Source organism: Amphibalanus amphitrite, unplaced genomic scaffold (genome assembly GCF_019059575.1).
Source record: "Amphibalanus amphitrite isolate SeventyFive unplaced genomic scaffold, NRLGWU_Aamphi_draft 000401F_arrow, whole genome shotgun sequence".
In the NCBI taxonomy this organism is placed as follows: Eukaryota; Metazoa; Arthropoda; class Thecostraca; order Balanomorpha; family Balanidae; genus Amphibalanus; species Amphibalanus amphitrite.
The window spans coordinates 59,900-74,707 of NW_024881895.1; positions in this window are offsets into that span (position 1 = coordinate 59,900).

Consider the following 14,808-nt stretch of genomic DNA (forward strand, 5'->3'; position numbering starts at 1 on the left):
GTCGTTCTCCAGTAGCCAGGCTCCCGTCCAGATGAAGCCATGCTGGGGCTCCACTTTGATGCGATTCGTGGTGCTCTTCGGCTGCGTCGGTCTCAAGTGTCGAACTCGGCCTTGGACCACCCATCCAAGCCTGGTTTTTACCGCGAAAGGGCCGCCGTCACGACTCTTGATGAAGTCGACAGGCTCCAGAGCAGCCGGGACGTTTACGCCAATCAAGAGTCCTACTTCAGCGTCTATGTCAGGCGGGACGACTTCCTGCAGGCGTGGCCAGTCAGAGAGATCGTCAACTCTACAGACCTCCTCCCGGCTAGCTGGGATGCTTCCCAACGAGAACACTTCAGGTAAGTCAACGGGGTCACTTTCGTCGATGCCACATATCGATAAGCCCTCAACGGGAGCCGTCCAGACTTTGAGCGGGTCCCTGGCCATGGTGATGACGGAGAGTTTGGTCTTCGCCGAGGTGGGCACCCCCAGCTTGTCCAACAACAACTGACTGCAGAAGGTTGATGAGCTACCGCTGTCGAGAAGGGCGTAAGTCTGTACAGTAGTCTCACCTTGGTACTTCACTTTCACCGGAACAATTGGCATCTTTACACCCGAATGTCCTGCTCTTCTAGAAGAGAGGACGTTTACTGCTGCCTGCGAAGCCCGCTGGTCACTTAATAGAGTCATCGGCGGGCTATCGTGGCTGACCGTCGCCGTCTGGTATCTATGGAGCACAGAGGGGTGGCCCTTCCCGCACACCATGCAAGTCAGACGGGACTTACACCATCTGGACCTGTGACCCGCCTCCAGACATCCGAAGCAGAGCGCGTGCTGACGAACAAGCTTCTCTCTTTCCACCAATGTTTTCTCTGCAAAAACTGGGCACGCAGACAAGTCGTGCTCGTGCTTGCACAATACACATATCTTCTTTTCGGTTTCAGCGTCTTTGGTTTTGACGTAATTACACTTGACTTTGGTCTCCTGAGACTTGTCGGCTCTTGATAGGTCTTTCTTGAGAAAGACTTGACGGCCGAAGGCAGCATTTGAAGCGATTCTGGCTTCTACTTCCATCAAGCTGACCAGATCAGAGAACAGTGCAGACCTTCCCTCTCCTTCTGCCAGACGGTCCACTTCTCTCCGCCATTTCTCTTGAATTGCGAAGGGCAGCTTCTCCAAAATCTTCTTCATTGTTTTTGGATGGTTCAGCTCATGGCTGGCTCCCTTCAGACTGTCCACTGCGTTGTGACAGGCTCTCATCTCCACCGCGAGCTTGTCGAGTCCAGCGACATCATCACCCTTCACAAGTGGCCAGTGCACCAGACGGTCGATGAATGACTCAGCCATCCGGTCAGGGTTGCCATACCTCTTCATCAATAGCCTCTTCGCTTCCTCATAGCCACCGGTCTTCATGAACATGCATCCCCGTACGATGTCTCTTGGTGTTCCAGACGTAAACTGCTCCAAATAGCGAAGCTTCTCTTCCTCATCGACGACCACGCTAGCGACTCGTCCATCAAACGCTCTCAAAAACTGGTGGAATCTGGCAAAATCGCCTGAGAACACGGGAATGTCTGGCTTTGGGAGAACACACGAGGTGAGCAACTTCTTCATCAAGCTCGCCTGATGATCCTCGTTCTCGGTACGTCTAGCTTCTGGTGCCGGAGGGGGAGTGGCCGGTCTCGAAATGGGCGAAATCCTTTCCTGGGTGCTGTTACCGGTTCCTCCAACAGCCGTTGAAACAGTCGAGTTAGGCCCGCTTTCTGAAAGTGCGGCTTCAAAGGCTTCAGATTCTTCAAGGGCTTCACGCAGCTTCAATTCCTCCTTCTTCATCTTCAGTTCCTGCTCACGAAGCTCCAACATCTGCCTTTCTTTTAGGAACTTCATCTTCACTTTCAGAGCAGCTCGTCTAGCTGACTCCTGGGCCTTCGTCGAAGCCAGAGATGATCTTGCACTTCCCCGAGACAAGACGGACCCACCATCATGGGAAGCACTGTCAGCTGGCTGCACATCTTCATCAGGACAGACAGCCCGCTGGTTTACCGGGTCCCGAACAGCGTTCTGACCAGCAGCGGAGGCCCGCAAACGAGCACCAGCACCAGAAATCTCAATGCAGCAATCCTCGGGATCTACAGCGTCAATAGCAATATCTGATTGGCTGGGCCTCGAGCCTCCGTCGACGAGACTGGTCACGACAGGACTGGTAGCCGAAGCAGCTGACTGACCTACCTGACGTTCATCATTCTGACCCTCCCCGGTCACAGAGTTACCGATTAGGCGAGCAACAAATAGGGTAACATCAATGCCTTCCTCTTGAAGAGCTTCCCCTAACCTTTTTACAAGTACAGCCTTAGTGCCTTTGGCATTACGATTTCTAGCCAAAAGCTGTGCCCTTAACAATTGCACTGTCAGCCGCGACAAATTCATGATTCAAACGGTACGTATGATACAAGCGAAACGTACCTTTCAAACACCAATGCGATCGGCAATACAAGCCGCATTACATGACAAGACACAAGCCTATCGAGCTCAACAGGGTCACTGACCCCACTCAGCCTTTTGCACGAGAGCCAACGTACCGGCAAGCCGAGACTAGCGTTTTTCAATCCCTGACTTGACGCTGCAGCGGCGGCGATTCCAGGCCGACATCAGACAGCCGCCGGTACGACGATCCACTAGCGCCGAGACGAATGAAGTCGAACGGGTCTCGGGCGCTGTACAAACGACAGTCATTTCAACGTAGACGAAACTGTCATTTCAACTTCTTGCAAATAGTCTAAAATGTCGCATCAATGAGTCGATAGTTCGACCCAGTCGAAATTGTCACTTCAGTGTGCGACAGTCAAAACTGTCGACACAGTCGAAACTGTAGTTTTCGACACACGACTTGTCACACTGTCGATACAGTGTGATACAGTCGAAACTGTTCCCGCCTGCGCTCCTCGCGTCGTCTTAAACGCATCGCTGCCTGTTCGTGATACCAATTTGTATTCTCTTCTAATGCGATGTGGCAATGCAATGCAATGGTTTCTGGAAAAGACCAGACAATCGTTACAAGATACAAATGAACTCCGAGATAAATAAAAGAAACCGAGAGGAAACAAAACAAGAGCAAGTCAACGCAATGATACAGCATGAAGATTTTAGTAAATAAAAACAAGTCCTTACCGACTGTATCGCAAATCACGGCGCAGACAGGACGTGGAGATACCGCTTAACAAGGTAGCGGCCAAAAACGGACATATTTACGTTAATCGTTTAGACAACCTTTTTAGCGAAATAAAGCTAAAATTACAATTGACAATGCAAACTTGATGAAAAACAGCTTTTGGCACATTTTAGCTGAACAACAAAAACAACTTTCTGTTAAATGGCACAATAAACGCAAAATGCACATGATTGTGACACCGACGGCGCTTGCACCCCGGAGTCGTGCGCATCTTCGGCGCCTCGGCGCCGCTACACTTCAAAATTGATGACGTCAAATTTTCAGACTCAATTTTCAGCAATTCTAGACCTCGTAGCGCAAACCAAAGACGCCATTAGACTCCCCGTGACGAGCTGCATCGAATCGATACCCATTTTATGCAAAAATATTAACTTTGAAATCTGACCTTTTTGACCTGACCTTGACCTTGACCTCCACCAGAAAGTGACCTAAACCGTACCTGATGGTCTTATAACCAATACCATTGAGTTGGAAATGAAAAACTGGCCATAAAACATGCATCGCACAACCTTAGAAAAAAGTTGGGTTCATGTGGTGACCCTTGGTGACCTTTGGTGACCTGACCTGTGACCTGACCTGGTATGAACAGTGACCTCTACTAGCAACATATGTAGGGGAGAGTGGGGTAAGATGCCCAGGGTTTTGCAATGTCATACATTATTCGAAAATGACGATAGGAAAGCAAAAACTTGGAGTTTCAACAAAAGCCGACACAATTTTTCTCCAAAATTATCACACTTTCGTGCCTGAAATATGATAACTTTTTTTTTTGCTATTAAGCATTTTCCTGAAGAAGTAAAAGGGGGCATCTTAGGTACCCCAAAGGGTGGGAAAGACGCCCCCTGGCGTTGGGGAAGATGCCCCCTGCACTATAAGTGACATAAATGGGCACATGAATCGCCTGAACAAATCAGTAGTCCCTTCGAGCATGCAGTAGACACTAAACGTCATCGTAAGGGCCCTCAAAAGTAGTCGTAAGGGGCTTCAGAGGTCATCGTTAGGGCCATCATAGTCCAGCGCGGCCAAACAAGCCTCCGTGGTGGCGCTCGGAGACCGCTGTGGGGCCCTTATTATAGGTCTTCATGATGCTTGAGGGCCCTCGAGCCCATCGTGGTGACCTCAGATGCCAGCGCGGCCCGTGGAGCCAACGTGGGAGCCCTCAAAGGATGTCGTGAGGGGCCTTGGAGCCAATAATGGGGCCCACAGAGGCCGTCGTGAGGGCTCTCAGAGTCAGATGCCGTCCAAAAAGTCGCTGTGTGGGCCGAGAGACCGGCATGGGGAGCACCCGACCGTACTGGACTCTTAATAGCCCCATATCGGCTTTTGTCACTCATCACAAGTATGTAATAAATGATTTGACGGGTTCCTTGAAGGACAGTCGACGGATTTAGGGGGGGGGGGGGGGGTCTTTCTCCATCAGGGCAGGGGGCATCTTACCCCAAGGTACCGAATTAACATTAAATCAGTACAATTTGTTAGCCATAAAACTACACCCTGAAACAAACTGTTAGGGACACAGTACACGCATGTTAAAGAGACTATCCCACCTTTAACATGGGGTTTGAGTTGAGATAGCCAAGTTTGCGGCGAGGTTCAGAAACCACTATCTATCTAGGTTGCAACCCTCGCGGCCTCTTGGTGTTGAAGAAATTCGTTCCCTTCATTTGAAAATGGGCCTTGTACAAGGCCCTATCTTCAACATGGAGCGACCGTTAGTGTGACGTCACCTCGTTTAGTCATTCTGATTTAAATGGGTTTGTTCGTTGAAAAATCGCTTAACCCTCGCACGACCAGGCCATTTCTCATAACACGAACGACCAGGGGGGGGGGGGTTGTTACGACCCCCCCCCTGGCGTTTCGAAACGGAAGGTCGTAGAGCTTAGCGGAAAAAACCAACGGATTGCTCTCAACGAGATCTCGCGATTGGTGGTATATTTTTTGGTCCTAGGTCAACATTTGACCTACTTTTGACCGGTCAAAGGTCAAATTTTCGGAAAAATAGATTTTTTTTCAACTTTCGGCGGCGATTGCGGCAAAACGGTGGGAGATATCGACTTGAAACCTTCACTATCGTGTTCCTTGATCAATTCTCTATCGTTTGGTATGTATTTCGTTTCCCTAGCTCTAAAAATGGCGCGTTGGGAGCGCCGGAAGTCGGCAAGGTCACAGTCGGCGGCAGAAATTCGAAAAATCAAAATTTAAATTTTTGAAATCTGATTGTATTTTTGGATTTGGGAGGTCCATTTGCTCCCAATAGAAGCTAATATTGCTGCATATTCCCATTGAGGTGACAAGAATTAGCAAAATAGTGGTTCGGGCGCTTTTCAAAAATAGTACCGGACGCTGTTCCTCTTGTGACGTCATAGCTCCGTGACCTGACCTGACCCGGTCAAATTTCTTATACCATATGATAGCCAATACTTGCCCCAACATGCATGGGCAGTTTCATCACGATCCATCAACCGATGTCCGTACCACCGGCAGGAAACCTCGGGCGTTGGCACTCAGTTTGTGAAAATCCGGCCGGAGGCTGTACCTCTTATGACGTCATAACTCCGTGACCTGACATGACCCGATCAATTTTTTTTCGGCAAAAGATGCGCAAAGGTTGCCCCAGAGGGTATTGAAAATTTCAGCCCGCTACGACAAGCCGTTTAGCGTGCACTTCGAAAAAACCTCAGGGGGGGGGGTTGATACAACCCCCCCCCTAGGCGTTCTAGGGTTAAAACTTGGTCTGAACTTTGTTGTGGTGCCTACAGAGTAAAAAGAATCAGCTTTATGACAGTAATGTGGCCTGGAGAAGGAGGTAATTTTGGGCTGTGACGTCACATATTTGAAGGTTTGTGCAGTGGCGCAGCCAGGATTTCGTTTCGGGGGGGTCATCGCTTCCAAAGCGGCCCCCCTAGTGTGCGGGCCCCCACCCATTTTTCAGAATCTCTCCATATTTCATACGCATTCTGCTGGGCGGGCCCCCTTTACCTGCACGATAACCCTGAGCGAGTTTGAATCAGAAAATTTGCATAGAACAGTAGCTCGGTAATCACCCGGTCTTCACTTTTTGCGCAAATTGACCACGACAGAAATATGTTACTATGACGTATGACTTCGTATCTTTCGAGTCCGATATGAGCCCCAATTCCGCAATATGCATAGCATATTATATGCAATCGGAACTGTTGCCTGCTTCTGTCGCACAAGATTTAAAAGTAGTCCCATGTGCCTGTCCTAAGTCATCTATTGGCTGCTGTAGTAGATTGTGCTTTTATTCTTCTTCATTACGTGAATTCGCTCGTAAGAAGTTTTAACCCTCGCCGGCACAGGGGGGAGGGGTTGATGCAACCCCCTAAGATTTTTTTTTCGCGAAGAACTCGCGTAAAAAAGCGGCTGATCGCGACGTAACTTCCATAGTGCGCTGAAATTCGCGCAACTTATAGAACAAGGATGGGTAACGTGCCTGTGAAGAGTCACAGCTCGATCGGGCCGGTGGTGAGCACATGGCGCGTGCTCAAAAAGTGCAAATTCGCGTCATAGACTTTACATGCATAAATCGGCTTGCAAAAATGGGCGACAATGGCTCAACTTGCCCGACACGGGTCCGGTCCCCGTGCAGTATCTCGGTAACCGTGGGTCCGATCGGCACGAGGAACACAGTATCGTGCATGAGAATCGAACGGGCTATCGAATGGTGTGCGGTGCAGGGATGGCACGCGCCACGTGCACCCGTGAGGGCACTTATGCTTGAAAAATTGACGTTTTGGACGGATTTTGGACTTAATGCTATTTTTGGGTGACTGTCAGACGGAGCGGGTTCAAACAACGCTTGTTGGCAAGAGAAATGTACCTACCGCCTCTCATGGGAAAATTGTGAAAAGCTAATTGATCAAAAACAAGGTGGAACAAATTGCTGGAGAAAATAGCATTTGCTTATGACTTACTTAATTACAGGGGTTTTGCTACATAACCTGGTATGTTTGACAATTGAAATGGGCATAGATTGGAAGAGCATTCAATTGTGACCAAGGTCCAATCATCGCTTTTGCATGACGAGCAACAATATTCTTAAGAATATAAATGTTTCAAACCTCTACATAGTAATTCATCGATGGCTTTTACTCTTCAATAACCTACGCCAACCTATGTCATGAAATACACTTGGCATGTTCTATAGTAGAACGCATGGTTATTATCAGACACGAGCACCTCGATGCGATGGATATTTTTTCCCAAAACCAAAATGCTTAGCCGTCAAAAGGCAATCGACCGTAATGGATACATAACCCACAGACACAAGACCAACCAAACGCCCACCGGTCGAAAATACCCCTTATTCGCGTTGCGAAGCAAGCGGGTCACCCTAGCGGGCCCCATTCACCCGGGGGCTCGGGTCCTATCCACATGGGGGACCAAGCCCTATCCATACGGGGGCCCGGGCCACGTTCACCTGGGCTCCGGGCCTCGTCCACCCGGGGCTCCGGGGCCCGCCCACCCGGGGGCCCGGGCCCCATCCAGCCGGGGGCCCGGGCCCCGTCCACCCGGGGCCTGGGGTCCGTACTCCCGGGGGCCCGGACCCATCCATCGGGGGGCCCTGGCCCCATCTACCCGGGGGGCCGTGCCCCATCCACCTAAGGGGCCCGGGCCCGTTCTCCCGGGGCCCGGGCCCCATCCACCCGGGGGCCTGTGCCCTATCCACCCAGGGGCCCGTGCCCTATCCACCCAGGGGGCCCGGGCCCGTTCTCCCGGGGCCCGGGCCCCATCCAACCGGGGGTCCGGCCCCGTCCACCCGGGGCTCAAGGCCGTTCTCCCGGGGGCCCGGGCCCCATCCAGCCGGGGGCCCGGGCCCCCTCCACCCAGGGGGCCCGGGCCCGTTCTCCCGGAGCCTCGGGCCCCATCCACCCGAGGGGCCTGGACCCGTTCTCGCGGGACCCGGGGATCCGGGCCTCGTCCACCCGGGGCCCGTTCTCCCGGTGGCTCGGATCCATCCACCGGGGCCCCATCCGCCAGGGGGCCCGGGCCCTATCCACCCGGGGGCCCGGACCCATCTACAGGGGGCCCGGGTCCCATCCACCCAGGGGGCCGGGCCCGTTCTCCTGGGGGCCCGGGCCCTGTCCACCTGGGGCCCCAGGCCGACCCCTCACCCGAGGTGTCGCAGTGGGCATTTCTCGAAGCGGGCTCGTCCGATTAGATTAGGACCTCTCTCTCTCCTCTCTCTCTCTCTCTCTCTCTCTCTCTCTCTCTCTCTCTCTCTCTCTCTCTCTCTCTTTCTCTCTCTCTCTCTCTCTCTCTCTCTCTCTCTCTCTCTCTCTCTCTCTCTCTCTCTCTCTCACTCTCTCTCTCGAGCGGGCCCCTGACAGAAATTTCGGGGGGGTCAGCTGACCCTCTGACCCCCCCTGGCTGCGCCACTGGGTTTGTGTTTAGAATATGGGAAGCCTAAGATGTTTAATGAAAAATAAATGCCAGAACCGTGTTCCTGGCCATCCAATCTATAAAGTCGGGCACAATTTAACTGGTTTTAACAACATTTTAGAAGGTGGGATAGTCCCTTTAATGTATCACGACCACAGCAAGGGACATACAAATTATTTACCTTCTTTGATATTTACAATGTTTTGACACCAAAATATTTTTTGAAAGCAGCAAGTAAAAAACATGCAATCCCCAGCCAGCCGTTGCCCAACTGAGCTTCGCAAATTTTTGTGCAGTTAACAAGGCAGGCTTCGGCTTTACACTAAGAACATTAATTTCCAGCTTCGATTCTTTGTTTCGCCGCTAGAGGGGGTGGGGCGTCTTTCCCACCCTGGGCATCTTAACCCACTCTCCCCTACTACTAGACAACTGACACCTTATCGCTGATTTTCGACAAAATGCGTTTTACTCGGTGTTATAGCGCTTTCCCTAGAAGCCCCGTGAACGGTGAAACATTTTATCTTTGACCTGACCTGTGACGTCATCGGTGACTCCGAGGTCAATGAAATTTGGTTTCCTTCGAAAAATTTGACAGGGCTATCGAACGCTGTTTGAATTTTCCGGATCCGTCCAGTAGTTTCGGAGATACGAGGGGGGGGGGCAAAAAATGACCCCCCACCGCGCGGAAGGTGGCTGGGAGGCCCACCGCCTGCCGGGAATGAAAATAATTAAAATCATAAAGAATAAAATCACGTCTCGTACCGACAGCGGCATAGTCGCCCTGAGGTGGTGCTAACAGTGGCGCGAACTTCTTCCAGACTGGGGGCTGAATCATAATAGAGATCACCCTAGGGTATCTACCCCCAAATCTAATTTTCTCACCAGTTTTAGGCCACTTATTTTTCAGACTTTGGCCTTTTCAACAAAAAAAAAAAAAACACGAAAAAATGCAAAAAAGTGAGTCATTCCGTCTCAGCTGAGTGAAGAAACTACCGTTTTGGCAACCTGGAGTAAATGTTTTAATCTGCCAAATGAGTTGCCGAGCCAGTTATTGGAGTTACATGAGCAACTAAATGCGTATCACTGGAGTCTTACCTTTGAGCAGACCTAAGATAATGACCGAGCTATATAGGACTCTTATTATTTTTACACTCCTTCAAACGGCATAACCGCTCCTCGCCACGTAGCCCAGTAGGCGAGTTAGAAGGGACGTAAAATGCCTACCTCTTGCCTCAACGTGCTACGATAGTGTCACCAACCTGGCGCGGGTTAAGCCATAGGTGGTGGAAGGGGGGGGGGGGGCAACGGGGCACCGTGTCCCCCCTTGATTTTGCCTTTTTAACATTAGCCCTAAGGGCGTTGCATGGAAAGAATAGGACGGAAAGTCGGCAGTGCCCCCCCCCCCCCCACTTAATTGAAGGTGTTCCGCCACTACTGGGTTAAGTTGGGGGAGCCTTGAGCTTCAGTAGCTCTCTCTTGATGCTCTACATATATCACTGATATTACCCTAGATCAGGGGCGTCGCCACGGATTTTTGAGTGGGGGGGGTCGGGTTTCTAGTCTTCACCCGATGGGTAGGGTTTTTTTTAGCCACACTTCCCAGTTTTGTGCGTGCGTATGTGTGTGTGTGCGTGTGTAACAAATCGGCGCGCAGCGCCGCCAAATTTGGTATAACCTATTAGGTAGGTATACCTACCTACATCACTTGCGTAAAAATTATCACTGGTCAGGAAAAGGGCCACCTTCGTGAAATATGAAGATATCGTTGTTTTTCATTTTGACATTATTATTTTTCATTTTCTTTTTAAAACTGGTGCCAGAAGTGCACAATTCGCGAAAAAGTATTTAAAACTATTTAACATATTGGTACTATGTTGATACTCTCTACGGCACCTACTGTATGATGGCATAGCGATGACGTCACACTCAAGCCAATCAGCGTTCAGAAGACAGACTCGTCGGATTGTGTCAGATAAGCTGATTGGTTAAAGCTGAGCTGGTTGGAGCTGATTGGTAAAAAACCAAAGCCTCGCCGCGGGTGGCTGTATTGTCGGATAAGAACGCATTCCTGGGATAAGGACGCATTCCTGGCGTATTTTCTTTTAAAATTGCCGATAACTACGAAGGCCGAAATCGGCCGTAAGGAGGTAGACAGCCAGGTTTTCGGACACGGGCTACAAGATGGCTATCTCAGTTTCAATCCCCATGTTAAAGGTGGCCCTTTTCCTTTAAGGTCAGGTCGCCATGTCAAGTTCAAAAACTTTCCCCTCTCGCCATTCTTGTAGCTTTTCTCCCATAACTTCGAAATTTGGTACACTGTATAGGTACCTAATGTATGGGGTTATACGTGTCAGCAATTCATGATTCTAACTGAGGATTTACATCTATGATCTGAAGGCAGGTCAAATACGTGACCTCATCATTAGAAAATGGGTGGAGACTTCCACTGGCGTCCAACTGGCATCTAACTGAGCAGATGTCCAAGTTGGCGTCTAACTTGGCGTCTAACTGTTGGACGGAGACTTCCAAGCAAGACGCGTCTAAAGTAAGCTGTCGCCAGATAGATGCAGCCGCCGTCCAGCTAGACGCGTCTAAGACTTAAGACGCGTCTAGCTAGACGCGAAATGGAAGTCTTCACCCTGAGAAATTAGAAAAAGCACGAATGCCTCCTGCTTTGAAAAAGTTCGTCAGAAACGCAAAATATCTTTGGAGCCATGACAAATCAGCTCATCATTGCCAGGGACAGGGTGCAACTTATGGCGAGTGATGACTCGAAAGGTCATTAGTGGAAATGTCCATCGATGGCCACCAGCATTTTTTTCTACAACTTTTGACGAAGACGCGGTAGAGCGATGACAGCACCTGGAAGGTGTTCACTGTTCAGCTCAACAACACGGATCCATTCATATGCAGCAGGAGGTCCTTTTTCGATCAGGACATAACGTTGACCTGAGGTCGTTTTAACGTTAATTCTGAATGGTCAAATTTTAACTCATGTGACGCGTCTCAAAGAGATCAAGACGGTGGTGACAAGACAACATATGTACATACCATACGAATTCACGGTTTCGAAAGTTATTGCAAAGCAGATGTTTCGGCAGAATCTGTCCAGTTAGCTGGTTGCCTTCTTATGGGCCAAACATAGACCTGAGATGAAATCTAACGCGAAGCTAGTGAAAGAGCGTTAAAAGAGCTATCGAATAGTTTTCTGCTTCACTGTAGCCCTTCTATTGGTGGTTTCCCAGTCGCTAACGTATAACGCATACTTAACTAACGCTGAGGCATGCTTTCGACCCCTGATCGATCTACAGGTTTGCGGAAAAAAGAGCATGCTGCCCGTGACGAGAGAAAGCCGATGATACCCATTTACAAGTTTTCGGGTCATCTCAGGACTCAGGTCATCGCCAATAAGTAGAGAAACTCGGGACCTGCTAGAACTTAACGAATGTAAGTTGTGATGGTTTTTCGAGGCTCTGATTACGAATGTTATCTTAGTTTTGAACGAAGATGATGACTCCATGCATTTGGGGTAGATCAGGTCAGGTCAGATCGACCAGTACCTAATAGTGGATGACCATCACCGATTGCTTCCTAGCATGTTATATGAATAAGCAACACAACTACTTCTTAAATGTTCAGATGGGCGCTAAGTTCAAAATCAGCTCCAAAAACTACCCTATCAATTAAAAGCACGTTATGAAAAAGTGAACTAAGGTCATCTTTATTTGAATCAGGGATATCGATTTATTTTAAGTAGGTGATTAACTCGAGCGCACCGGAAGTTTTGTTGCAATCGGCTCCTTTTTGCGCGACTTCTTTGCGAAAGCCCGAGACGGTTCCATTTGACTCCCTTTCCCCTACATGTGCACTGTAGGGTAAGGTGCCTAATTAGCGACCCCCTTAATTTGAACCGTCATTGCTCACGCTCTGTGGGTGCTACTGTATTACTGGCTTGATTTTCGGAGAGATCGTTCATTTTTCTATTAAAATACAGTCATTTTCTGCCCCAATATTCACTAACTTATTTGTAGTGAGCATTTTGGCAAACCATTGCAAAAAACGCTAATAGGGAACTCTTCCCGATTAGCGACCGGGGAGGGTCGCTAATAAGTCTATGGGTTTCCCCATATTAAAAATGGCAAAAAATGCGAAACCTGAAAAGATGAAATATGATCTCAAAAAGGTAACCTATACGCAAAGCACTCAATTACTCGAACATGAACGTTTATCCAACACATTTGCGTAAGTAAAAACTGATCACGTGATGCACCGAAGGCGAAAAGAAGGCGGAAACCCAAATTTTGCGGGCTATCTCGTATGATATTCGAGGTCCGCGCTGAATTCGGCACCCCTGCAGTCGGTGACGACATTTGGCATCCCCTGCCACACATTGCAAGCTTCAGCAACACCTCATTTTCATTTCTCTCTTTTCCCCTTTCTTTCCCTTCTTGAGCTATTTGCGACCATGTCAGGCGCAAATAGGAAATATGAGTTGCGACACATTTTTAACCGTCATGCTGTGCACAGTTGAGCGATTCACTATGGGAAAACGGCAATCAATTGACAAAGGAATGTCGATTCAGAATAATAAAGGTGCATCATCCTAATGTGCATCGCTTTTCATCAGAGAGGGCCCAAACATACACGTTTTGGATAAGAAACTCGTCATTTTTATTTAAACTCACCTGAAACGTCCCACCAGAAACATCGACGACCAGAAAATAATTTAATTTGATAACCAAAGTATGGCTGACCTTTTGACGATATTTTTACCCCGTTTTCTCCTGCCAGTTTTTCTGTAGGGAGGTAGGCCGCAAATCGGAAAGGGTCGCTAATTAGGCACCTTACCCTACAGCTAGTTTGTGACGGTAGCCATGGGGCTGAGGCTAGTTTGTAGTTTTGTAGTTAGGTACTGATCCGACGAATCGACTGCGACCATTTTTTTAAAACGATCAGACGAACGCTCGGGACAGTTTTGGAGCGTCCAATCCTTTGAGGGATAAAAAGGTACTAGGATGGGGGCTACTTAAAAACATTGTTGTGCTGGTGTTCCCCGCCCACAGCTAATTGACCTTTAGGTAATTGGCTAATTGGCTTTAGGGAGCTCTTGAAGCGATTTTGAGTCTGATGTATTTGTTGGTGTTGCTGACGCCTGCTTCACTGACATAAAAGCTAAAAAAGCATACTCAGCATCGCAAAAAGTGGGGGGGGGGGGGTCGACACCCCCAGTTTTCAAGAGTGGGGGGGTCACGACCCCCCCGACCCCCCCGTCGGCGACGCCCCTGCCCTAGATCTGCCTTGTAATGTTATTATTGTAGTGCCTTCTTACGGTAACGGCCCTTGCTTTGCATTTAATTCTGTCTGATCAGGATGTCGGACATTCTCGATGAAAAGTTTTGAGTAGAAGCTTCAAAATCAAAATAGAAAATTTGAAAGGTAGATAAGGGGGACACTTTCATAGGTGGCACTTGGTTTTCCTTTTCTCTCATGTAGATACAGCTTTTAGGATTTACAGAAGTGGAAAAGGTTACCCCGGCCGCGCCGGGGTAAGCTGAAAGTTACCCCGGCCACGGCCGGGGTGGCCGGGGTAGGCTCTCCACCCATGGGCGTACGTCCTGAATGAAGGTCACCAACGGGACGGTTATACCTTCTTTTACCTCCACAAGGAGCCCTGCAGGCCAGATAGTCAGGATGGAGGGTGTGGGACCCCAGTAAACATGCCGACGTCGGCCCGACGTCGGGCCGAGGCTCGGCCCGACGTCGGCCCAACGTCGGTTCAACCTCGGCCCGACATCAGCTGGACGTCGGATATGCCCGCATGTTCCGACGTCCAGCCGAAGTCCAGCCGACGTCGAGCCGACGTCGGGCCGAGGTCGTTTGCCGAGGTTGGCGAGATCGTTTGTCGTTGGACCGACGAGGCCGACGTCGGCATGTTTATTGGGACAACGCGCCAAAAATATCAACCGGCGGCGGGATTCGAGCCCCCCCCAGTCGCCGACGTCGGCATGTTTACTGTGACAACACGCCAAAAGCATCACCCGGCGATGGGATTCGAACCCCATGTCATTTGAACGCGAGGTTAGTGCGCTAACCACTACACCACGCAGTCAGATAGCGAATTTACTTTGTTTTGTTGGGTTATGCCCTTTCTGTCTGACAAGACCATTTCAGAGCCGGAAGGATGATAGGATGGA